We start from the raw sequence: 23,390 nt of genomic DNA on the forward strand, positions 1-23,390 counted from the left end.
GTCCCTGTTGTAGAACAGAAAGAGAATTAAACGATGACTCCAGAGACACACATTTGAGAAAGCCAATGCCGAACATCACCGACACAGGTCAAAAGGGACTTTGTGCCATTTGCTGCCGATTCAAGAGGGTAAGTACAGCCCGGTGCAAACTCAGCTGTTTGGACTGTGGTCAGCAAGCCGCTGCCTGCCCCCCCGCACCGCTCTGAAATGCTGTTCTGGCTCCCAGCTGTAGCTCACAAGGCCCCATTTCACCCCACGGGTCCCCCTCCAGATGCCACCGGTGGTGTGGGGCCCCACAGGGACACGGCTGCACACACAGCTGGCAGCCAGGGATGCCCGCAGCACCCCGCAGAGGGTTAGAGCATTTTGTCCCTGGCAGCTGTTGCTGTGCAATTGAGCTCTGTATTAGAAGTCTGAGTTATGCTGAGGACGACCCAGTGTTTGTAGGTTCAAGCAATTTTCTATTGATCCCAATATCCGACTCCATGGTAAGAGGGGCTGCAGGCAGGACTTCTCCCCCCTGCTGCTGCACAACCCGCTGTGCCATGGCCGGGCAGACCCCACACCTACCCCCATGCTCCAGTTCATGTTTAACTATTCATTGAAATTTAAACACCATCGACAGAGAAGACTGAGATCACTCCTAGGGGGATATCTAGGCCACATTTCTTAGAAAAACTGGTTTGCAAGCCCCTGCAGAGAAAAATTAATTTACTTGGGTCTTTGACACACAGGCCATCCCCCCCTGCCAACACATCCTTGCAGCAGCAGAGGACAGGCAGCATCCTCTCTCCTGGTTCTGGTCTCCCAGAGAGCACCATGCTTCATGTGACCTCCTCCACACTGTACCATACACAAATAATAAGGTCCTAAGCAAAGTGCTCCACCACCACCGAGGGCATGACCCCAAAATGCTCAGTGCTAGGGCTTGGGTATCTCTCAGTGAATGTAAGAAATAGAAAACATGCTTTTCCCCATCCTCAGTAAGCCAACTGCTGGATTTGCTACTGATCCCCAGGATTTCCAAATTTCTTACATTCTCCCCATTGCTGAAATTCAACATCAAACTTGATTTATGAATGGCTTTGAAGGATATCATAATCAAGATTTTTGGATAAGCTAGACCCTACAATAATTACAACTTCTAAGATATCTGTTGAGCTGCAAGTGTAGAAGCCTCCAAAGCTGCAGACCTTCAAACTGTATTCCTCCACACCCTCACAAACTCCATGCCTAGAAATTAAACGACCTCTTTATTGTAGCAAAGCAAATACCAACCTTCAGCTGTAGGTTTTATTCTTGTGCACTATCTTCTGATGGATATTAAAAACAAAACAAAACAAAACAAACAAAACTCTTAGTAGTCCCTAGCTCCCACCCAGGACAGTCAATGCAGCGGCAAGCTCTGCTGTCTATTCTGTATCCATAACAAAACACATTTAGATCTAGAAAAAAGGACTTCAGAAAAAGGACTGATGTGTTTCGACATCGCTACTGACATTAGAGTCTTCTTCAGCCACCCAGCCTTGAAAAGCAGGCAGGCTAATAACTCCTTACAAATGATTCTTGTTTTCCCCCCTGAATGTTTTTATTCATTGGTTTCAACACTGTTGCAAAGCACATGGGAGAGATGACCCAAAGGGATGGGGTAACATCCCCGCATAAGCTGCTGCTAATGAAAGCAGCATTCAACAGTATTACCACTTGCCAGTCACATTTTCCAAGGAAAAAGACAAGAAAGAGAAACTGCAGTATGTGAAAGCTCGGGCTGCATGACACGCAACGTCGTACAAATTCATCAAGTAATTGGGGTTTGATAATCAGGCTCTTTGATAAGGGCAACATATTTTGGGCACATCTACATACTTGATCCACAGCACATATTGCATTAAACCAGGCAAGAATTAAATGAATTCTGCCATTTATCTGTGGCAATGTCCAGTATGAAAATTACCAAATTATAGCTCCCTTTAAAGTAAGAAAGAAGCAACAAGCTCTCTTACACATTATCTAGCAGGATTGTAGTGCTACAGTTGAATGAAAAAAAAAGAAGCGAAGTGAATTACTGGACATTAACTTTAAAGCTAAATTAAACAAAACCCTTTTCCAATATAATTTCCTCCTTTTATCTCTCATTTTTATACAATCAAGCCCTGCTGGGTTTTACCCAGATAGGAAAGATGATCTAGGTCAATGCTTCCCCACCTTTTTTCCACTGAAGGACCGAGCTGTTTTGGAGAGGCAGAAATAAAATCAAATCCTAATCCACATTAAATTCCGCTTTTCACTCCCAGCTGGGAATAAAAGCCTGCTACTGGAGCACCTATCGTTTCTTTGAACAGAACCACACTGTTTTACAAAACAGCAACCTTAGTGTTATAATTTGGCAGATTTTAATCAGGTACCAGCAGCAAGCAAAGGTACATAGCTACACATCTTCAGGAATGTGTCCAGGTTCACAGCGAAGAAGATGTTTTTTTTTTTTTTTTTTTTAACCCCTTGTTTTGTGGAGCCCCTTTATCGTCTTACAGGCCTTAGCTTGAGCAAAGTTACTCTAGTAGGAGACACCAGGATTCAAGAAACCTATCTGTCATGGTCAAGCCTGAGTTTCAACAGCTTTAAGTAAGTTTCCACAGCTTTAAGACTGCACTTTCATTTAATTTTATTCAGTTGTCTGGCTGCTTTGACCATTAGTGTTTGCACTGTGCTTTGAAATGCTCAGATAGCAACTCCATGGCAAAGCAAAGCATTATTTCAGGCAGTGGGAGATTCCCATTGACCTGTCACAGGTGACCAGGTTACTTCCCCATAACATCCCAGGGCACAGCTGTAGAACGAAAAACCAGAATATACGTACAGGCTTTAAAATTAATGGATCTTCAATCACAGTTTTCACATTGTCCTAACAGTCTCTACAAATAGTTGGTGAATCAGGATTTTGGTTTCCATTTACAGGGAAAAAGGAATAAGCACCTTCAGGACTCGGTGTTGCTCAGAGCCTGATTTCTGCTCCTCGCACTCCCCACGGTCACACGACGAAGGCACACAGTTGCTGTTGCCAGTATAAGCAGCTGGATCTCCTGCAGAAGACACACAGCCCGGCAAAGCAGGCGGAGGCCAGATGTGTCACTTTCATTAGCTCTTTATGCCCTACAGGAAGAATCCGATGTCTCAGACTCCTGTTTGCATTAGGAAAGTAAGTTAACATACACTCCCCTCCAGCAGCTTGAGCCGTGGCTCCCAACGGACCAGAGCAGGGCATGGGGATTTACCTATTGCAGCTCTGCATTGTGCAATATCTGTGCCATTCGGATTTTCCTGTGAGTACTCTTCCTCTGGGAAAAGTGTAACATATTCCCTAGAAGATTTGGATGGCTGCCTCAAAATGACTGTGGATATGGGCTCGAACATTCAGGGAACAGAAGCACAGTCACGAGGTTGCAATGACACCTGCTGATGGGGAAGGCTGCAGTAGGGAACACGTGAACACAGTCAAGACCCAGAGTTCACAAAGCAGAGTTATGTCTCACTGTGTACATCTGGAAACACAAGACTATAGATGGAGAAGCACATAAAGGAAGGAAGGAAACATTGCAGGGTGGGGGAAAAAAAAACCCAGAACCAACAAAACAAAACCAAAAAAAACCACAAAGCAAACTAGCAACTAGTCAAATACATTGTTTCTAGCTCCTATGAATGTATACACCAGGGAGCAAAGCAAGGTACCTAAAAACCCAAGCAGTTGCACACCCGTGTGTAATGGCTTGCAAAAAGCCTACTCTAGCAAAGAGGTATCACATGCATTTTGGTAATAGTAGGAAAAGAAAATCAAAGCACACACCATCTCTTTTCCCTGTGTGATCTGACAGAATACGAGTGTGAGACACTTTCTCTTCTTCCTTGCACATCCTCTGGTCTTCTCCTCTAACTGCACACACCAGGAATGAAGGAAATGAGAGGCTGGGTTCACCATTTTGTCATGGGCAGACTGTTACTCCTCTCATCTGCAGATACACTGCAGACAAACACAGTGGTGTTGAGTGATAGCTCCATTCCATAATATAACGAGCAGACCCAAATTCAAATCAATGTTCCGCACGTCTAGCAGGACGGTCTGTACTTATCCCCAAAACACAGGCTAACCTGCATGGGAGACTTAAACCCTTTGTGCTTCTTAAAGACAGCTCGTGCTTTCTTCAAGTGAGAAAGTCAGGACGCAGCTAACGGCTATTCTGTTTGCCCAGCAGCCTGCGAGCAGCCGGGGCTCTGCAAACAAAGAAGGTTAACAACAGCTGGTGCTTTGCCGTATTAAAGGATGCCATCCATAATGACATTACACTACGCCTTTTACTTAATAAGCATCAAATTTAAAAATAAACTATAGATTTTCTTTGATTTGTGGAAGCTCTGGAGGCTGAGATGGAGGGCGGGGGGAAAGAAGGGAGAAAAATGAGCACTTTTGTTGGGCAGTGATTGCAGAGCAGTTGGCAGATGGACTGAAGACAATGAATCCCTGCAGAATGAATGGAAACCAATGTAACAAAACAGCAAAACCATCAAAGATGGGGAGATGACAAGTGCTGCACGTAAATCATTTTCTTTTAAAAAAGTAAAAACTAGTAATAAAAAAAAAATCTGTACATCCAAAATACAAGACATTTTCAGAAGGCACTCAGCAAGGCAATTTGCTCCAGACTCATGCATTCGAGCAAGCAAACATGAAAAGCTTTTCATACATGTGCCGTGCCCTGGCCCAAACAATTTTTTCCTCTTATTGGGCAGCCTCCTCTTGTCCTCAGTGAGGATCAAATAATACTGGAGAAAACAGACTCTAAAAGGTAATCACTAACACATGAAAACTAACAACAGTAAAACCAGAAAGTGCAGAAAGCAAACTCCCCTGTTCCTGGTCCCGAATGGAAACCCGACTGCTGGAGGCTTTGCTGCTTTGCATTTGCCTTGAAGCTATAAATGTTATAATAAGGTCAACGTGTACACGACCAGCTCTCTGACAATAATTCAATGCACTCGGTGCCTTTAAGCCCCCGTTTGCCTACTCATGAGCCTCTCAGTGGAGCAAGAAGGCAGTGGTGCCTGAGGGACAACAACCCTTGGTCTTCCCTCCAAGCATCTCCTACCTGCAAACAGTGGGAAATGCAAACAGACAACATAAACAGCAAAATAGGTCACACTTCAGTGATTTCAAACTTCAAAAATACAGAAGGGACTCAACAAAGGAGCAGAGGAGATGACAGGAAAGTGCATCATATGCTTCTGATGAATCCATTTGATCCTGTTACTGATCAGGCTTTTTCAGCGAGATTGTTTTCTATTTTACACCTTTAAATGGAAGGAAAAAAAAGACCTTGATTTTACCATTAAATTTATGCAGATAGATCCTTGAGGCAATACTTCCATAGAAAACGCCACCGAAGTGCAAAGACATTAAATTAATAATGCAAACATTGTATGTGTATCTAGAGTCATTCTGAAGGATTCAGCAGCTGTCAAATCCTCCAGTAACCCCTGCTCTGTCATTTTGACTTTAGTAGTAATTGGAGATTTTCTTAAAACCTCCCATCCAGGTGCCCTTATCCCTTTTGAAGAGGCTGTATTTAAGACGGACGCCGTTTGCAGCGGAAGGTGTTAGCTGTCCCTCGCCACTCATCCCGCATTTGCAGAGGAAGAGCAGAGCTGGGGAGCTGAGCCCGTCTCCACCTGACAGGCTCTGTGCTATATTAGCTTGCTTCACACAATGCCATAAAATGTCAATGCAAAGGTTTGGTGGAATTAGGATCACTGTTAGATTAGTTAACAGCTGTATAATTAGCCACGCTAAGCCTAGATGTTTCCCCTTGAAACCTAGTTTTTACAGTTATAAATAGCAGTGTTAATGATCTCCAGCATCACTGGTTACACTTGAAAGCTTCAGCCCCTCCCTGCCTCCACCGGCTCTGGTGTCACTCACTGAATGTCACATTCTCCCGACTTTCTTGCAACAGCTAGAGAGACAAAAAAAGAATGGAAAAAAAGGCAGAAACCAAAAATAAACCCCAAACAGAAGCAGATCAAGAAGCATTTTTTATCTCACACACTTTAAAACTTCAGCAAATAACAGCTGTAGCTTGTACTTAAAACAGTATTTTCAAGCATTAACTTAATTACATTTCACAATAGCGGCAGGAAATGGTACCAACATTTTATACACAGGTAAACTGAGACAAAGGAGTGAAATAGTCTGTTTGGAGTCACATAGCAAGATGATGAATGGGACAGAGAATGAAACCTGAGTGCCCAGCACATCATCATGCTATTTACCAAATGGTATAAAGCACCAGGGTACTCTAGCAGTGAGACGTCTTTCATAAATCTGTCATGGCACACTGCATGTTAATGAAGGTATATGAAGAGCATTTTTCTTTATTTTGAAGGTATTCGGTGCAGGAAAATTTCAAAAATAGAGTTCATGCTCTTTAGAGAAATTTGATTTGCCAAATCCATGAATGAGGCAGAAACCAGAACTGCCATCTCTGAAATCTGAGGTTCAGAAGATGCAACTCTGAAGTCCTCCCCATATTGTTAATTCATCACCAGTAATACTACCACCTAACCAAAATAATCCACCACCTTCACCAAAGATTAAACGTACTTCTTTGTAAACATTTAATCTCAGCTGAGCTTTCTAAAAGTCTGCAATGCAGCAAGACAATTTCTGGAAATGTCCATAGCACAGATTACAGACACGGTTACTGTAAAAAAATAGTAATACACAGATACTTTCATCTGTTCCAAATTTCTCACCATGGCTAGCACCACATGTTTCAGATAAAGAGCATCTTTGGAGGTAAAAAATAATCAAGTGAGAACTTTATAAAGGCTGTTTCCAGGAATGCTGTTAGGGCTTTAATGGGGTTTACAAATGGAAGTGTAAGATAATAATATAAAATGAACACTGCCGCTCACAGTTCCCTCTGTGGTTACAGAGTTGGTCGCCTGCACTTCTCCACCCTGGGTTTCCAACAGGCCGTTTGGGGGTATCCCCCTCCAGCAGCACAGAGCCCCAGCAGCGACGGACACAGCTGGAAACCGCTCAGCACCTGGCTTCTGAGGGGGGGTGGCAGGACTGAAGCAGGGTAATATGCTTCCATGATCTTCCCTCCACAGGATAGATACACACCTCACAACATTCCCAGTATCCACTAACTGCTTTAACGCAGCGAGGAAACAAATCCCCACACACCACGGCGGAAGGGAGGCTCTGTGGGCAGCGCAGGGCTCGGCCAGCATCAGCCCACGCTACCGCACGCACTATGCGTACCTGCACCTGCCGCCCCGTCTGAGCATTCTAGGACACCTCCCACGGCAAGGAAATCTCAATCTTGCTTTTCTTTCAGATGAGGAAAAGGCAGCGCTGTCAGATAATGTGGCTTCCCCAGATCGCCCAGGCCCCTGCCCTGCACACTTCACACATGCTGCTTCCTCCAGAGCAAAGCCAAATGCTGCCGTCCCACCACAAGTAATAACCCGAGGGCCAAATTACTGAAATCTTTCACTTGTGCTACAGTGGCAGTGAGGAGCGGCACTGAGCAGAACAGCATTGTGCTGAGTGTCCCTCCAACACAAAGCATAACAAATCCTCAAATTTGTGATTATTTATCAGCACCCATGCAAGACAGACTTCTCCGAGCCAGGAGATCTGCTCGGTTATTGCTTGGCTGAATGAGGAGGCAAGTCTTGATCACACACCAATAAAATATGAGAATATACCTGCAGGAAAAACTCTGTAAGCAAACGTGCGTTCTGTATTTCAACCATTTGATCCCTCAATAATACTATGAAAATCTGAATTAAAAACCCCCAGAACACGACCTCACCACAAAGTTACTGGCTCATGTTTTACTAACGTGGCTATTGATTTTGCCGTCTCTGTTTTCTGGGCTCCCTACTTCACACACACCCCATTCCAAACTGGAAACTTTTTCCAGACAGAGAACTGCTCCTCCTGGAGCCTCTTTCAAAGGGTCTCACCACAAGGTCCCACCAGTCCCTTACCAAAACTTTGCCTATTATTTTGAAGTGAGTGGAAACTTCCCGACTGGGCAACCATGCCCAGGCACTCCATGCATATTCCCAAATGGAAAACAGCATCTCTGATGAACAAAGACCATTTCTGTAATGAAAGAAAAAAAGCACAACAACAACAAACAAAACACAAAAAAACCCAAAATAAAAAGCCCCAAAAAACACCAAACAAAAAAAACCCACATGGGGAAGGGGGGAAAGGCAGCAAATTAGCATCCTTAATGACCTGAGAGCCCTGGCAGTCTGGGGCAGGATACAATACCTCTGTGGACCTGACGCTTTGAATGCAGCTGTTTCTTCTCCCAGCTCCAACCTTTTGCTGTTCCTCTCCCGGCACTCACCGTGCCATCCCAAAGCCAAGCAGGGAAATCACAGAGGGAAAGCCATTAGAGAGGCAGCAGGCCATTACACTTACCTGGTCAAGGGTAATTACCCTAATTAAAATATTGGTAGAGCTTGTAAATGGAAACAAGTGACTTGCAGAAAACAAATTCCCAAACAAATCTTCTCCGTTCCCTCTTTCAACTTGCCACGTTGTCAGCAGTGAGAGGAGGGCTGCGAGGTGTCCGGGGTTCCTGGTGACCCTCCGACCATGCAGAGGCACCTGCACAGCACGGCCAGGAGAAGCTGCTGCAGCCACACTGGAGAAAGGGGCTACAAATACAAAAATACCCCAGCTCCTGGGACGTGCCTTAACAAAGAAACAGTGGAAGAAAAAGTGAGAGGGCCCAAGAGGTGAGAGGAACTAATTTGTGCTTGTGTTCCGAGAGATGTGCTGTCCTCAGCAGCTCTGGGTGCTGCCTGACTTCATCCAGGCCCCCACGCCAGTCACGCTTCTGGCTGTAGTTCAAACATCAGCATTGCTGGGGTAACTAAGGGGAAAACACCATCCTGAATAAATTCCTGCTGGAGTTCTTGCCCTGTGAAGCTGAGATGGAATGAATGCCCGCCTGCTTTGGCAGGACTGGGGTTTTGCACCCGAAGCCTGTCGAAAAGACCTGTGGCTATTTCCACCACCAAGATTTCACTCTGGTTTAGATCCCCTTCAAGCTGTGTCCCATACAAACATGAGGCGCTGCTTCCGCTCTGCAAAGCTCCCTAAGAAACACCACAGAAACTTGGCTGCAAACACACCGCACACACGGTGCCGGCGAGAATTTCTGCACGAGCTTCTCCTCTCTCACGCGAAGGAAGGAGGAGCGGAGGGCTGTTTGCCTCGTGGCATCACTCCATCCTCTCTCAAAGCCTGCAATGGTGTTGCTACACAAGCCAGTGATCCAGGGTTGTACGAGTATGTGGCATAAGCATGAATCTGATGCTGCTCAAGCAAGAGAGAGAAAGGAAGGGACCGACACACTATTAACGTAAGGACCCAGAGCCCAGCAGAGACAGCGCTGATTTGTGGTTCCTGGGTAGCTGGTATTTCTAGGACAAAAAGCTTTCATCGGGTGAAAAAAAACATCTCTTCTTCTTTTCCAGGCTCACAGAGGGACATTCTGTACTGGGAAAACAAGCAAAGATGATGAGAGGAACAGGAAAATGGTATTTGCTTGAAATCGTCGCCAGCCCAAAAAATGACTGCGTCGTCTGAAGTAGATCACTCTTACAGTACATATTAATGAGAGAGAAACTTCAGCTGCTGGTGCCTTTAGTAAAGCTGCATTACAGAGAAAAGGATAACCACAACACGTTAGGAATGTAAAGCAAAGGGCAACAGGGAATCGCGGGGCCTCCATCGCTCCAAGTGTCCAGAGCTCAACCCCCAGTGCACAACCCCCCGCGCAGCACCGCAGAAGGCCCGGCAGGTGACAGATTGGTGCTGCGGGGAGTTGCTGAGACATCCAAAACGGCACTTGTTAGGACTCACACTGACACAGGGACAAGGATCTGTGCAGAGATACAATCCGTTGCACCAGCATCTGGCTGGCACACGAACAAGGCATGCTTTCATCCCCCCACGGGCAGGGCTGGAATCACTGCTGTCTATTTTTAACGATTTTAATTGCTCACAAAGCCGAGGGGGCTGCAAGGAAGGAGGCAGCCCTTGCTCTCTGCTGCTTCTCCAGCGCAATGTCTGTGCCCACTCATTGTCCCAGAACAATGAACCTCCCAGTGCCAAACTCCGAGCCTCCCGCAGCACTACTGATACGCTGCAGCAACGCGTTATCCTTCTGCAAGCGGCTCCAGGGAACAGTCGGGAGGAGGGGAGTAGGCATGCTGGGATTTATAGAAGTAAGTACATGCAAAATATTATCTTTATCTAGGGACAAAGCCCCTGGAGTTTCCTAATTTCTGTCTCAGAGACGTTCAGGTGACTGAGCTGAGAATTCCCTTCATGCCATGTTGTCTCACAGTCTGTTTTACCATCACTGCCTTACACTGACACCTGTTGGGAGAGCGGCCAGGGTGGCAGGGAGAGCAAAACCCACAAATAGGGTATTCCTTTGAAAGAGGGGGGTGAAAAAAACCCGGTACTCCAAATGGACCAACATTTCCTGGCATCTGTTGCCACAAGAAGTGGACAGTGCGCAAATATCCTCTGCAAACTATGAAACAGTTGGTAGAATGAAAAAAGCTCTCAGACACTTCATGCCCTCAAAATAAAGTTTTCTGCTCATAAAAACACTCCACCAGAGCAGGAGGTGGCAGGAGTCTCATACTAAACCACAGCAGCATGGCTCTGACTCACACCTATTGCTACGGGGGGAGCAGCCAAACTCTTCATAGCGAAACACGGCAAACTGAACCGAGCCGCTGGGCACCAAGGCCAGCCAGCAGTTACCCTGCAGATATATGCACGGAGCCATGCTATAGAAATGAAATGATGGAACCACCAGTATGGTAAGTTTAAAAAGTTAAACTACATTACGGCAGCTCTTTAACTCAACAGGGATTTTTTCTCCTACATGTATCTCTGCCACATGAAATTGCAAACAACTGTTTAAATGCACTGCCATACACAAAGGAAACCCTTACTCATACCACATGAGGTATCAGTTACTGATAAAGGATGCAGCTGATGCAAAAAAACCCAAACTCACACCACTTATCATCAGAAATGTTTTTATACGCTTGGTTTGGAAGAACAGTCGGGTACAAACTGGCCTCATCCCACTGATTTCAAAGCAAGTAATTCTCTACTTCACTGAGGACTGATCCACTTTGCAGGGATGCTCTCCTCAAAGCGGAGGAGCATTTGCACAATCAATAAAATGCACACATTCAATTTCTCCCCAAAATGGGGTCAATAACTGAAACAGATATGAAGTTAGAAGACACTCCCACAACCACCTGGAAAGGATTAAAACGCTTGTTCTTATCCCTGTATTCTCTTCCTTCTCACATCACAGCAAGTGACTAACCTTCAGAGACCAAAGCCGAAAAAAATAAATAAAGATGCCAAGACCAAAGGTCAGCTGAGATTGTGACTTTATAAATTCACCATGTTCATAGCATTGCCCTTGAGCACAAGTCCAGGCTAGGAGGAATGGGTTCCATAACCAAGCGCTACAGAAACTTTCTCTGAACTTTACACTCCCATCTCTGCAGCGAATAGAAATACTGGACCATTATTAAAATGAGTAGTTACAACTTTTAGTAAATAAAATGCCTGGGACAGCAGCTACATTCGCAACATCCATTTCTTTTGAGCATGATCTGTATATTCACACAAAATTGTTGGTTCCTGAAATACAAAACGAGACAGACTTTCTTCTTGATCCTTCATATATCCACTGTAGCCTGCGGTGAAATGCCACTATATAAATTTTCCCAGAAACAAACGCTAACGAAGCAGCATGGAGATCTTTCCGCACGTTACCACACTGACACATTGAAAACGAAGCAACATTTTCGTGTTTGCCAGCAGTCAAACACTATACCATCTTATTTAAGATGCTAAACCTACAAACTGAACACTGAGATTAATACCAACACATCCCATACTTAGAGTGCTACATTTGTTTGTGCTATTAATAAAAGACTGTTTATTCATAGCATACAAATATGTTCTACATTACTTCACCTAAAACATCACTTCAGTGTTACAAATTACTTGTCTCATTTTAGAGCACAACTTGCTTCCGTTTCACACTGATTTGAAGGATATGGAAACCACAGGACATGTTTTGAGATACAAGGTAGAACAAATTGTAAACCTAGTTGTATTTATCACAAAACCACAATATCTACGGCTGTAGCCACTGCCTTTATCTTCATACTTATTATTATTATTTCCCCATATACAATGGAAAATAAACATACACATTTTCTGCTAGACTCACACTCTGTTGCAAGCATATTTAAACTTACAAAGTATAGCACAAGCTGGTCACAAGTGTGCTAAAGAAATAACTGATTATTTTTAAACATTCTTTCCGTGGAGAGCCCTGACCTATTCATAAATCTATTTCTAATTATTCTGTTGGAAATCAGGCTTTCCAGAAATATCCATTTATATACGTGCCAGAGGGATACACACCATAGCTCATGCTCTACAATGACGGTAGCTTGCCAGTCTGTAGTGCCAGACTGTAGGATTTTCTCACGTCTGCCTTGTAGTATGACATACCTACATACGTTTCCTCATGGTTTTCTGAGGATAACACATATAAAAGGCCCAATGCATACACAAATATGCAACACTTGCCCTTTTCAAGACAACGCTTGAATAACTTTGTTTGGAATATACATTAAACACTACCTCCTCCTATCAAATGCCGATGCATTAAACCCCCCTCATCTTTAATTAATCCAACACAATGTGGGCATGGCAGATTATTGTATACACGTTTTAAAGGCATGTTACAAACCCCTAACATGTGACAGTTCACATTGTATCTTCCCAACTAAATTCTGAGCCACAAGACAAACTCTTTCAACATAATTACCACTAACATATGGGCATCTCTGCTATTGTACTGTTTCTAATTAGGATTGTATATGTTACACATGTTGAAAGAGTTAGCAAATATGTTTTGTGGTTGACAGTTAAGCTCAGTATTTAAAGTAATGTGAACTTTTGTGTGTTTACATTACATTTTCTGTAACGAATACATCATGTGCATAATAAACATACATATGTGCACATATACATGCACACACACTATTTTGTTTTAGCAAAATAAACATAAAACAGGTGTAAAAAATGTTAAAACTCGTAACTCAGATACACAAATTCATCAAAAATGTATTTCCATTGCACTTCTGCTCAGCTATTGGCTTCTAAAGAGAGGATTCGGAAGTATTTCCACTTTATTACTAAAATCCTCTCTTTGTAGAATATAAGTATTTACATATGTGAACTTGTATATGCCACCTCAAATACATAATTAACTTCTTCAACAAGTTAGCTATATATCTATCTATTTACACATAATTTTTCCTACCGAAAGAATGGTATAAGGAATTCAAAGATAGAAAATAAAATTCATTAAGTAAAAGTCTCTAAATGCTACAGCACAAAAGCCATTGGAGTAGCAGCATAAAAGGCAAAGTACCAACAACATGTAGGTAAAGAACAAAAGCCAATCCTTTACAAGTCCAAAGCCCGGGGCAATTAAATTTATTCTAAAATCTTATACAAATATGCCAGTCATGAAGATGCTCTCTGTGAATCACAAACAGGGCTTTGGAACTCTGCTTTCAAAATCATTATTTTATTAGATGTGTGTACATCTCCCTTTTGATTTGCAAGAGCCTTACAAGATGTAAGAGTACACAGACGCATTTAATTGCTAATGATACTGCGCTATGTTTCAAGTTTCAGCATTAGCATCTCAAGGTAGAAGAGCATTACAACCCTTTCAAAGCTTTAAAACCCACTTTTCACGTAAACACATTACTGTCTGAGTTTCCCTTTTGAGCCTTTTGTCTTGTGCTCACCCTTCAGTTCAAAGTAGTAAAATAACAAGATGTTTCAATATTAAGATAACTTATGATACTGCCTTGAAGCAAGAGGGATAGCAAAGCACCATTCACACTTCAATCTTTATCAATAAAACGCAGATGTCTCCGGAGCACAACTCACTTGCCTGCTCAGCAGTGTAATACACCACAATTTTCAGTTATACAAAGAGCCCTTTACTGCACTCAAGCATCTTAAAAATGGATGGAAATGGTTGTCTTAATATTCCTTGCCCAGGCAAAGCTACCAGAAGGCAGGTATAAGTGCTTTACATCACCTCTGCCCAGGGCAGAGTACTCCACTGTCCATCTTGCTCCTGGGAATGTGACTGAGCACAAAACAGGGCAGCCCCCTGGACCCCGAACACACCCAGGAGCTCGATGGGTCAGGCCGATACCGGCAGCCAAAAGCCACTGGTGGTCTCCTTTTCTTGCCCCACAACAGGACCGGAGCAGGCACAGTGCTTCTGATGGAGAGTCAAGACGCAATTTAAATCCAGGAGGATGCAGTGAGCCCAGGTGAAGTCCAGCAGGTCACTGATGCACCACACGGAAGCCACAGTGCTTCCAGAAGTGGAATCAACCCTTTGGTGTCCTGTCCTCAAGGACAGTAAAATTAAATACTGATGCACATTTGAATACATCAATTTAAGTCTACCAGTCTACCTGAAAGACCTTCATTTCGATAAGCTGAGATGAAACGCTCAGCCTAAGAAATCAACTGTCAACCTCCAGGTTTCCAGCTCACCTACCCTAAGAAACTCATTGCAAGTTATTTAGATTTTGCATTGTCAAATTAATTGCAATCACATCTAACTGATAAGTAGTGATCTCAGATACTAGCTGACTACCGAATCCTGAAACGTAGCATCTAGGCAGAGAAGAGCATAAAGTGCTTGCACAGTATGACAGACTGCAGCGTAAGTTTATCCCTTACTAGACACCAGAGAATCCAATCAGAAGGTCAAAGTCTACAGAAAGCCAGGCTGTGCTGGATGTGCGTCAGGACTCTGCTCCTCAAAATTAAAAGGGAAATGAGCGAGAAAGATGTGAAACAACTATTCTTTAGCTGTCACACTTACAGCAAGTTTACTAAAGAGATGTACCATTTACCAACTTTTTCAGTAAGCATTTAGAGAAATGCCAAAAACATAAAACCATTAATATACATCTCTTACTACACTTCATATAACCAGTTAGTTCACTAGAAAAGACACATTGTTCTTAACCCTCAACTTCATCCATATTTATAATGAAGATGTTTTAATTAGTGATATCCACAACTCCCATCCAGCCACAATGAGATGTTTTTACACTTCTTAGTATAAAAAATAATTGTGGCTGAATAATACATTAGTAAGGCTGATCACAGGCAAAATATACTTTGTCACTTTGCCTGCAATTAATTTGCTATGACATTGTAAAGGCAGCAAAACCTGTAATATTTCACAGTATAAGACCCAGTAAAATTGCAGTTCCAAATTTCAGCTAGTCACTGGGAAAGCTGGTACTTGAAGTGGTGACAACGGGGAGCTAACGTTGCTTTCGTAGACTTCAGCCACATACAATAACAACTACAGATGATGTTTAAATGTCATCACATCCCCACTGCAAGTTCACTTGCTCTTCTGCAAATAGGTCTTAATAACCAAAGCTCTCAGGAGCTTCAGGGGAGGAGCAGGGGGATCCCAACAGCTTGCTGGGCTCTGCCAGCTTCCCCAGACTTCCCTGCTCCGTGAGTTTTGTCAGTTCCTGCCACTGACCCCTCAGGGTGCTGAGACAACTCACTCACACCAGACCACGCACATCTTCCAACGCAAAACCTTTCCTCCATTCTTTTCCTCTTCCAGGAATGGGAAAGCAATTACCAGTATTGACGTCCACACTGCCATTGCCGGCCACCTGAAGGAAGAAAGGGGCAAGTGACAAGTGTAGAAATTCATTTCTGGTTCTCCGAGAAAGGCTCCTATCACTATCTCAAGAACTTGTACAAAATCAGTGCTAAGTGAAGTCTTACTGGAAGTGGAAGCAGGAGCTGTCGCTCACGCTGAGGCAGTTACAACCAAACTCAGCCAGAACAGGGGCAGAGGCAACTCCGCTGCTCTCCTGCGGGCTTTATGTCCTCCAGCAGCAACGTAAAGCCTCTTTGACGCTTAACAAGCCATACCTTCAACCTGCCAATGAATACAGCTCCAACGCCAGTCCTGTCATCAGACCTGTGCGAAGGCTCTGAATGTTATCAGATTCTCACCAACTTCCACGCATGGTGTCCAGTGGCTGCTCTGCACAAGCGATGCTGATAAATGTCACAGCAAGAGCTGTGGTGCCTTTGTCCTGCCCGGTGAGGTCTATCCCGGGATACCGTGGGACTGACTCCCTGCAGCAGATCCAGGGTTGAACATTTTCTTTTCTTTGCTTCTTCAGGGAGCAGAAGGCAGCTGGGGGACCAGTTAACATCTGTCTGATCAAACTGGAATCTGCTACCTGCAGCATTCCTGCAATGCCACTGAAAGCAAAAGAAAAACTAAACCCTTCCCCAAATGAGTACACTTTGCAAAGGAAAAAAATAAGGGGCGGGGGGGTGGGTAGGAGAGGAAAGAAGAAAATAAAGGGGTAGAAAGGAAGAAGAAAAGCGGGGGAAGGAAGGAGAAGAAAAGCGGGGGAAGGAAGGAGAAGAAAAGCGGGGGAAGGAAGGAGAAGAAAAGCGGGGGAAGGAAGGAGAAGAAAAGCGGGGGAAGGAAGGAGAAGAAAAGCGGGGGAAGGAAGGAGAAGAAAAGCGGGGGAAGGAAGGAGAAGAAAAGCGGGGGAAGGAAGGAGAAGAAAAGCGGGGGAAGGAAGGAGAAGAAAAGCGGGGGAAGGAAGGAGAAGAAAAGCGGGGGAAGGAAGGAGAAGAAAAGCGGGGGAAGGAAGGAGAAGAAAAGCGGGGGAAGGAAGGAGAAGAAAAGCGGGGGAAGGAAGGAGAAGAAAAGCGGGGGAAGGAAGGAGAAGAAAAGCGGGGGAAGGAAGGAGAAGAAAAGCGGGGGAAGGAAGGAGAAGAAAAGCGGGGGAAGGAAGGAGAAGAAAAGCGGGGGAAGGAAGGAGAAGAAAAGCGGGGGAAGGAAGGAGAAGAAAAGCGGGGGAAGGAAGGAGAAGAAAAGCGGGGGAAGGAAGGAGAAGAAAAGCGGGGGAAGGAAGGAGAAGAAAAGCGGGGGAAGGAAGGAGAAGAAAAGCGGGGGAAGGAAGGAGAAGAAAAGCGGGGGAAGGAAGGAGAAGAAAAGCGGGGGAAGGAAGGAGAAGAAAAGCGGGGGAAGGAAGGAGAAGAAAAGCGGGGGAAGGAAGGAGAAGAAAAGCGGGGGAAGGAAGGAGAAGAAAAGCGGGGGAAGGAAGGAGAAGAAAAGCGGGGGAAGGAAGGAGAAGAAAAGCGGGGGAAGGAAGGAGAAGAAAAGCGGGGGAAGGAAGGAGAAGAAAAGCGGGGGAAGGAAGGAGAAGAAAAGCGGGGGAAGGAAGGAGAAGAAAAGCGGGGGAAGGAAGGAGAAGAAAAGCGGGGGAAGGAAGGAGAAGAAAAGCGGGGGAAGGAAGGAGAAGAAAAGCGGGGGAAGGAAGGAGAAGAAAAGCGGGGGAAGGAAGGAGAAGAAAAGCGGGGGAAGGAAGGAGAAGAAAAGCGGGGGAAGGAAGGAGAAGAAAAGCGGGGGAAGGAAGGAGAAGAAAAGCGGGGGAAGGAAGGAGAAGAAAAGCGGGGGAAGGAAGGAGAAGAAAAGCGGGGGAAGGAAGGAGAAGAAAAGCGGGGGAAGGAAGGAGAAGAAAAGCGGGGGAAGGAAGGAGAAGAAAAGCGGGGGAAGGAAGGAGAAGAAAAGCGGGGGAAGGAAGGAGAAGAAAAGCGGGGGAAGGAAGGAGAAGAAAAGCGGGGGAAGGAAGGAGAAGAAAAGCGGGGGAAGGAAGGAGAAGAAAAGCGGGGGAAGGAAGGAGAAGAAAAGCGGGGGAAGGAAGGAGAAGAAAAGCGGGGGAAGGAAGGAGAAGAAAAGCGGGGGAAGGAAGGAGAAGAAAAGCGGGGGAAGGAAGGAGAAGAAAAGCGGGGGAAGGAAGGAGAAGAAAAGCGGGGGAAGGAAGGAGAAGAAAAGCGGGGGAAGGAAGGAGAAGAAAAGCGGGGGAAGGAAGGAGAAGAAAAGCGGGGGAAGGAAGGAGAAGAAAAGCGGGGGAAGGAAGGAGAAGAAAAGCGGGGGAAGGAAGGAGAAGAAAAGCGGGGGAAGGAAGGAGAAGAAAAGCGGGGGAAGGAAGGAGAAGAAAAGCGGGGGAAGGAAGGAGAAGAAAAGCGGGGGAAGGAAGGAGAAGAAAAGCGGGGGAAGGAAGGAGAAGAAAAGCGGGGGAAGGAAGGAGAAGAAAAGCGGGGGAAGGAAGGAGAAGAAAAGCGGGGGAAGGAAGGAGAAGAAAAGCGGGGGAAGGAAGGAGAAGAAAAGCGGGGGAAGGAAGGAGAAGAAAAGCGGGGGAAGGAAGGAGAAGAAAAGCGGGGGAAGGAAGGAGAAGAAAAGCGGGGGAAGGAAGGAGAAGAAAAGCGGGGGAAGGAAGGAGAAGAAAAGCGGGGGAAGGAAGGAGAAGAAAAGCGGGGGAAGGAAGGAGAAGAAAAGCGGGGGAAGGAAGGAGAAGAAAAGCGGGGGAAGGAAGGAGAAGAAAAGCGGGGGAAGGAAGGAGAAGAAAAGCGGGGGAAGGAAGGAGAAGAAAAGCGGGGGAAGGAAGGAGAAGAAAAGCGGGGGAAGGAAGGAGAAGAAAAGCGGGGGAAGGAAGGAGAAGAAAAGCGGGGGAAGGAAGGAGAAGAAAAGCGGGGGAAGGAAGGAGAAGAAAAGCGGGGGAAGGAAGGAGAAGAAAAGCGGGGGAAGGAAGGAGAAGAAAAGCGGGGGAAGGAAGGAGAAGAAAAGCGGGGGAAGGAAGGAGAAGAAAAGCGGGGGAAGGAAGGAGAAGAAAAGCGGGGGAAGGAAGGAGAAGAAAAGCGGGGGAAGGAAGGAGAAGAAAAGCGGGGGAAGGAAGGAGAAGAAAAGCGGGGGAAGGAAGGAGAAGAAAAGCGGGGGAAGGAAGGAGAAGAAAAGCGGGGGAAGGAAGGAGAAGAAAAGCGGGGGAAGGGAGGAGAAGAAAAGCGGGGGAAGGAAGGAGAAGAAAAGCGGGGGAAGGGAGGAGAAGAAAAGCGGGGGAAGGGAGGAGAAGAAAAGCGGGGGAAGGAAGGAGAAGAAAAGCGGGGGAAGGGAGGAGAAGAAAAGCGGGGGAAGGAAGGAGAAGAAAAGCGGGGGAAGGAAGGAGAAGAAAAGCGGGGGAAGGAAGGAGAAGTAAAGCGGGGGAAGGAAGGAGAAGAAAAGCGGGGGAAGGAAGGAGAAGAAAAGCGGGGGAAGGAAGGAGAAGAAAAGCGGGGGAAGGAAGGAGAAGAAAAGCGGGGGAAGGAAGGAGAAGAAAAGCGGGGGAAGGAAGGAGAAGAAAAGCGGGGGAAGGAAGGAGAAGAAAAGCGGGGGAAGGAAGGAGAAGAAAAGCGGGGGAAGGAAGGAGAAGAAAAGCGGGGGAAGGAAGGAGAAGAAAAGCGGGGGAAGGAAGGAGAAGAAAAGCGGGGGAAGGAAGGAGAAGAAAAGCGGGGGAAGGAAGGAGAAGAAAAGCGGGGGAAGGAAGGAGAAGAAAAGCGGGGGAAGGAAGGAGAAGAAAAGCGGGGGAAGGAAGGAGAAGAAAAGCGGGGGAAGGAAGGAGAAGAAAAGCGGGGGAAGGAAGGAGAAGAAAAGCGGGGGAAGGAAGGAGAAGAAAAGCGGGGGAAGGAAGGAGAAAGGCAGAAGAATAGTGGGAAAGAAGGCAAAAAAAAAAAAAAAAATTAAAAGAAAACGGGTAAGGCGAAGCAGCAAAGGAAGGGTGCCCGAGCAGGCCGGAGCGCGGCCCCCGCACTTTGCCGCTTCGGTCCGCAGAGGGAGCCCCAGCCCCGCCGAGCGGCCCCGCAGCGCCCCGCGCCGCCGCGCTCCCCCGCCCCCCCCGCGGCGCCCCCGCTCCAGCGCGCAGCCCGGCGGGGCGGGGGGCGGCAGCCGCAGGCTCCGGGGCACAGCGGAGCCTCGCAGGGACCGGGGCTGGGCCCGCAGCCCCCCTCGCTGCCTGCACGGCTGGGCCTGGGGGCGGCAGCAAGGGCCCGGGCGGCGCCTCCACGGGTGCAGCCTCTGCCCGAAGCCCCTGCCCCAAACTACCGCCCCCCGCCGAGCTGCCAGAGCTGCAACGCCAGTTCGGTTAATCCCGGGCACCGTCCGTGCTCCCAGGATTCGGCCATGCCCAGCTCAAGGGTGCGAGCTGTGTCCTCCACGGGCCGGGCTGAGCGCAGCGTTCCCCGGCCTCACCCACCGGGTCTGGCTGCCAAGGTCACTGCCAAGGTCACTGCCAAGGTCACAGCGGCGAGAGCCTGTGGCTCATCACACCCAGGGCTCTGCCAAGGCAGCCACCTGCCCCGCACCAGTACCACTGGGAATGCATGCATCCCCCTCCCAGATCACACCCAGCACTCCGCCAAGGCAGCCTCCTGCCCCACGCTGGTACCACTGGGAAAGCGCGCATCCTCTGCCCAGCTCCAAAAGTCCACTGAAGCGCCGGGAAACTGCCTTCACCAGCGCAATCATGCCTGACATCGATGTGAAAGAGGCAGCAGCAATTTCTGTAAGAGTTATGAAGTCTTATGTACAAATAAAAAGTTAAACTCTTCCGATCACAGGTGAAAGGGGTCTGGATAAAACCCCACCAATTGCTATTTACTTCTTCCGACTCCAACCATCCCTGTTAGTAAGAAACCAAACAACTTCAATTGGGACGTAAAAAAAAAGAAGGGGGGGGGGGGAGATGAAAAAAAAAAAAAAAGGGCGGGCAGGGAGGGGGGAAACAACAACAACAACAAATCCAAGAGTCCTAAAAAATACTCAGAGCATTGAAGTAATTCAAATAGATAAAAATTTTCTAAATAATTAGAATTCTGGAGTGTACTGATGAACAGCAACGTCAAATGGCTGACACCCCCTGCTCCCCACATGCACAAACAAACCTCTATCTGCTGTCAGCAAAATCTTCCCAAATACTTCAACAACCTCTCCTTTTTTTAAAAAAAAGGCTTTCTGGACAGAAACCAAAAAAAAGTTCTTCATTTCACCTAACAGGCTGTAGAAGTCCCAGTTCAAGGGTGAAAGGAAGGACAGAGAGAAAGTTGCCTTTCCCGTCCCATCCAAGTCAAACATCTGAAATATATTCCAAACAGCTTTTAATTACAGCTTGTATGCTGGTACTGCTGTACCACTACAAGGCAACGGGACAGCCTTCATGGGTTTATCTCACCACTGCGCTCACTCTACAACTGAACGGTAACTTCACGGGCAAAATCGTCCGCCGGCACAAGGCAGCCCAGCTGCCCCGAGGTTAGCAGAGCCACACTCGCCAGCGCGGCACCAGACCGAGACGTCTCCCAGTCGCACCCTCTCCCGCAGCGCTCCCATGCCATGCTTGGGGATGCTCCAGCCACTGCACCCCACTGAACCAGGCTAGGATTTGAAGGAGAGCTGTGAGAAAACTCTGTGCATCTCCATTTCTCTTTGTTTCAGGAGAACCTTTTCGTTTCGTTGTGCTTGGCTCCGAGTCACCAGTTTTATCTTGCATGTCACACTTAAGGAAACCCAGCCAGGCCTGCCAAGTACTGCAAGGTTTTCTGTCAAAACTTGGACAAGCTGAAAAGTTTTACATTCTTTTAACCATAAACCTTAAAGCAACTCAGACTTTTATTTTACTCACAGCTCAAGTTTGAGTGTTTCATGACATTTGGCCAACCTGGCTTGACTTTTCTGTTTGAGGTTTCATTACGAAATTCTAATTCCAGAACAGTGTAATTAATACTTTTATTAATAGTATCTGTAGTAAAATATTATAGGACTTGGGAGAATGGCTCCAAGTGCATTTCGCTGCCCAGCAGACTACATGTAGTCCAAGAAGGAGATCTGTCCTTTAATTCAACTTGCAAAAACTGTGTGCTAACAATAAAGTGAAGGCCTTTAGAGACCCAGAGGCAGGGACCGTTTCCCAAGCTGGCTTCGCGTTCCTTGCTACACACACTACATTAGCAACCCAATAGCACCAAATAACCGTAATAAACAGTAGGTTTTGCTCCTAGAAATTACTTGCTCAGTGCACAACAGCTTTGGTTGGAGGGGCCCTCAGGGGTGACCTCCAAGCCCCACTCCAAGCAAAGCTGATTCAGCTCAGGAGAGACCAGGCTGCTCAGGGGAGGTGTGGAAATCTCCAAGGATGCAGATCCCACAGCCTCTGGACTGAAGGGACCTGCCTCCATGGCAGACCTGAGAGGAGCACTTGCTAGTCCTGATCTTACCAGCTTTATGTTACTCTGTGCTCCTCAACATGCTTCTGTTGGCACTGTAACGCAACAGCCAACAGGCACCAGTACGACGGACCCCAACTTCCCGATTACAGAGGCCAAATTTGGAAACAGTTCTGGTGTCCACTTCCCGTATTTTCTAGTCTGTCCCAAAATATAAGCTTTAGGGTTTGAAAATGAAACACAACCATTTATAAGCTGTGCTGCCTTCCAGGCATGGGCAGCACAGAATGCTTTTGAAGGAGGAATTGCCAACGCTTTGCCGGCTAGGGTGAGGTTGTGTCAACCCTCTCAGCTGGATTTCAGAGGGACTAGCAGTGTAAGGAACTGTTACACATACTTGTTATGAGGCTTAAATGTTCTTATGAACATAAATAAGCAGAAGCTACGTTAATAATCTGAACACGCTGACAGATGTTCAACAAATACTTGGCATTGCTGTAGCCAGAACAAGAAAGAATTAAATGTTATCTTGGAACAGCCTGCAGAACAACACAACCCGAAGCAACAAAGCTCTTGTACCAGGGTAGACAAATACATACTCTGAGAAGCCAGTCCCCTAGCACGAACCCAAGGCGGACCATGATACAACTTGCATTGCGTACAGGCCTGAAAATTTCACAACTCAATGTAGGGAAAAAAAAAAAAAAAAAAGACGGCACTTCCAGTGCAAGCAGATAGCACAACAGCTGGGGTTGGGGTGAGGGGCAGGCTGCTTGGTAACTCAGGGAAGGGAAGCGGGTTGTCCACTTTATATTGGAAGAAACAAATTTAAGACATCTCCTGTTTTTTTTCTTATTGAATTAAATTTCTGTTCAAGTTCAGTCCAAGTGCAAGTTCTAAATGCACTAACGGGCTCTTACTCCCCTCAGGATGTCATTATTCTATAAAGACACATGGTTAGTAAAAATGATAAAATGGGCAAAACTATGACACGAAGATATTGCGGTCAGATAAAGCTAAAAACCGTTAATGTCTCGTTCAGCTGTTAAAAGCCCAGGGAACGCCACGGGCGAGAAGCTTCATCGGGAGCAGGGCACTGGGTATGGCTGGG

General features: G+C 46.3%; 1 protein-coding gene across 6 annotated transcripts in view; it reads right to left on the reverse strand.

Moving 5' to 3' along the window:
* AUTS2 (activator of transcription and developmental regulator AUTS2) overlaps window positions 1-23,390 on the reverse strand; it is a 796,643-nt gene that overhangs the window by 547,127 nt on the left and 226,126 nt on the right. Inside the window, exon 1 of one of the 6 annotated variants that reach the window (XM_080401889.1) lies at window positions 1-16,556. This exon is cut by the window's left edge and continues 12,990 nt beyond it. The exons of the other annotated variants lie outside the window; for them this stretch is intronic. The gene's annotated coding sequence lies outside the window, so the exon portion shown is untranslated. Of the gene's footprint in view, window positions 16,557-23,390 lie in introns of those variants that run through there. 6 annotated transcript variants of the gene reach the window in all.

This window comes from Falco punctatus (assembly GCF_963210335.1).
Source record: "Falco punctatus genome assembly, chromosome: 1".
In the NCBI taxonomy this organism is placed as follows: Eukaryota; Metazoa; Chordata; class Aves; order Falconiformes; family Falconidae; genus Falco; species Falco punctatus.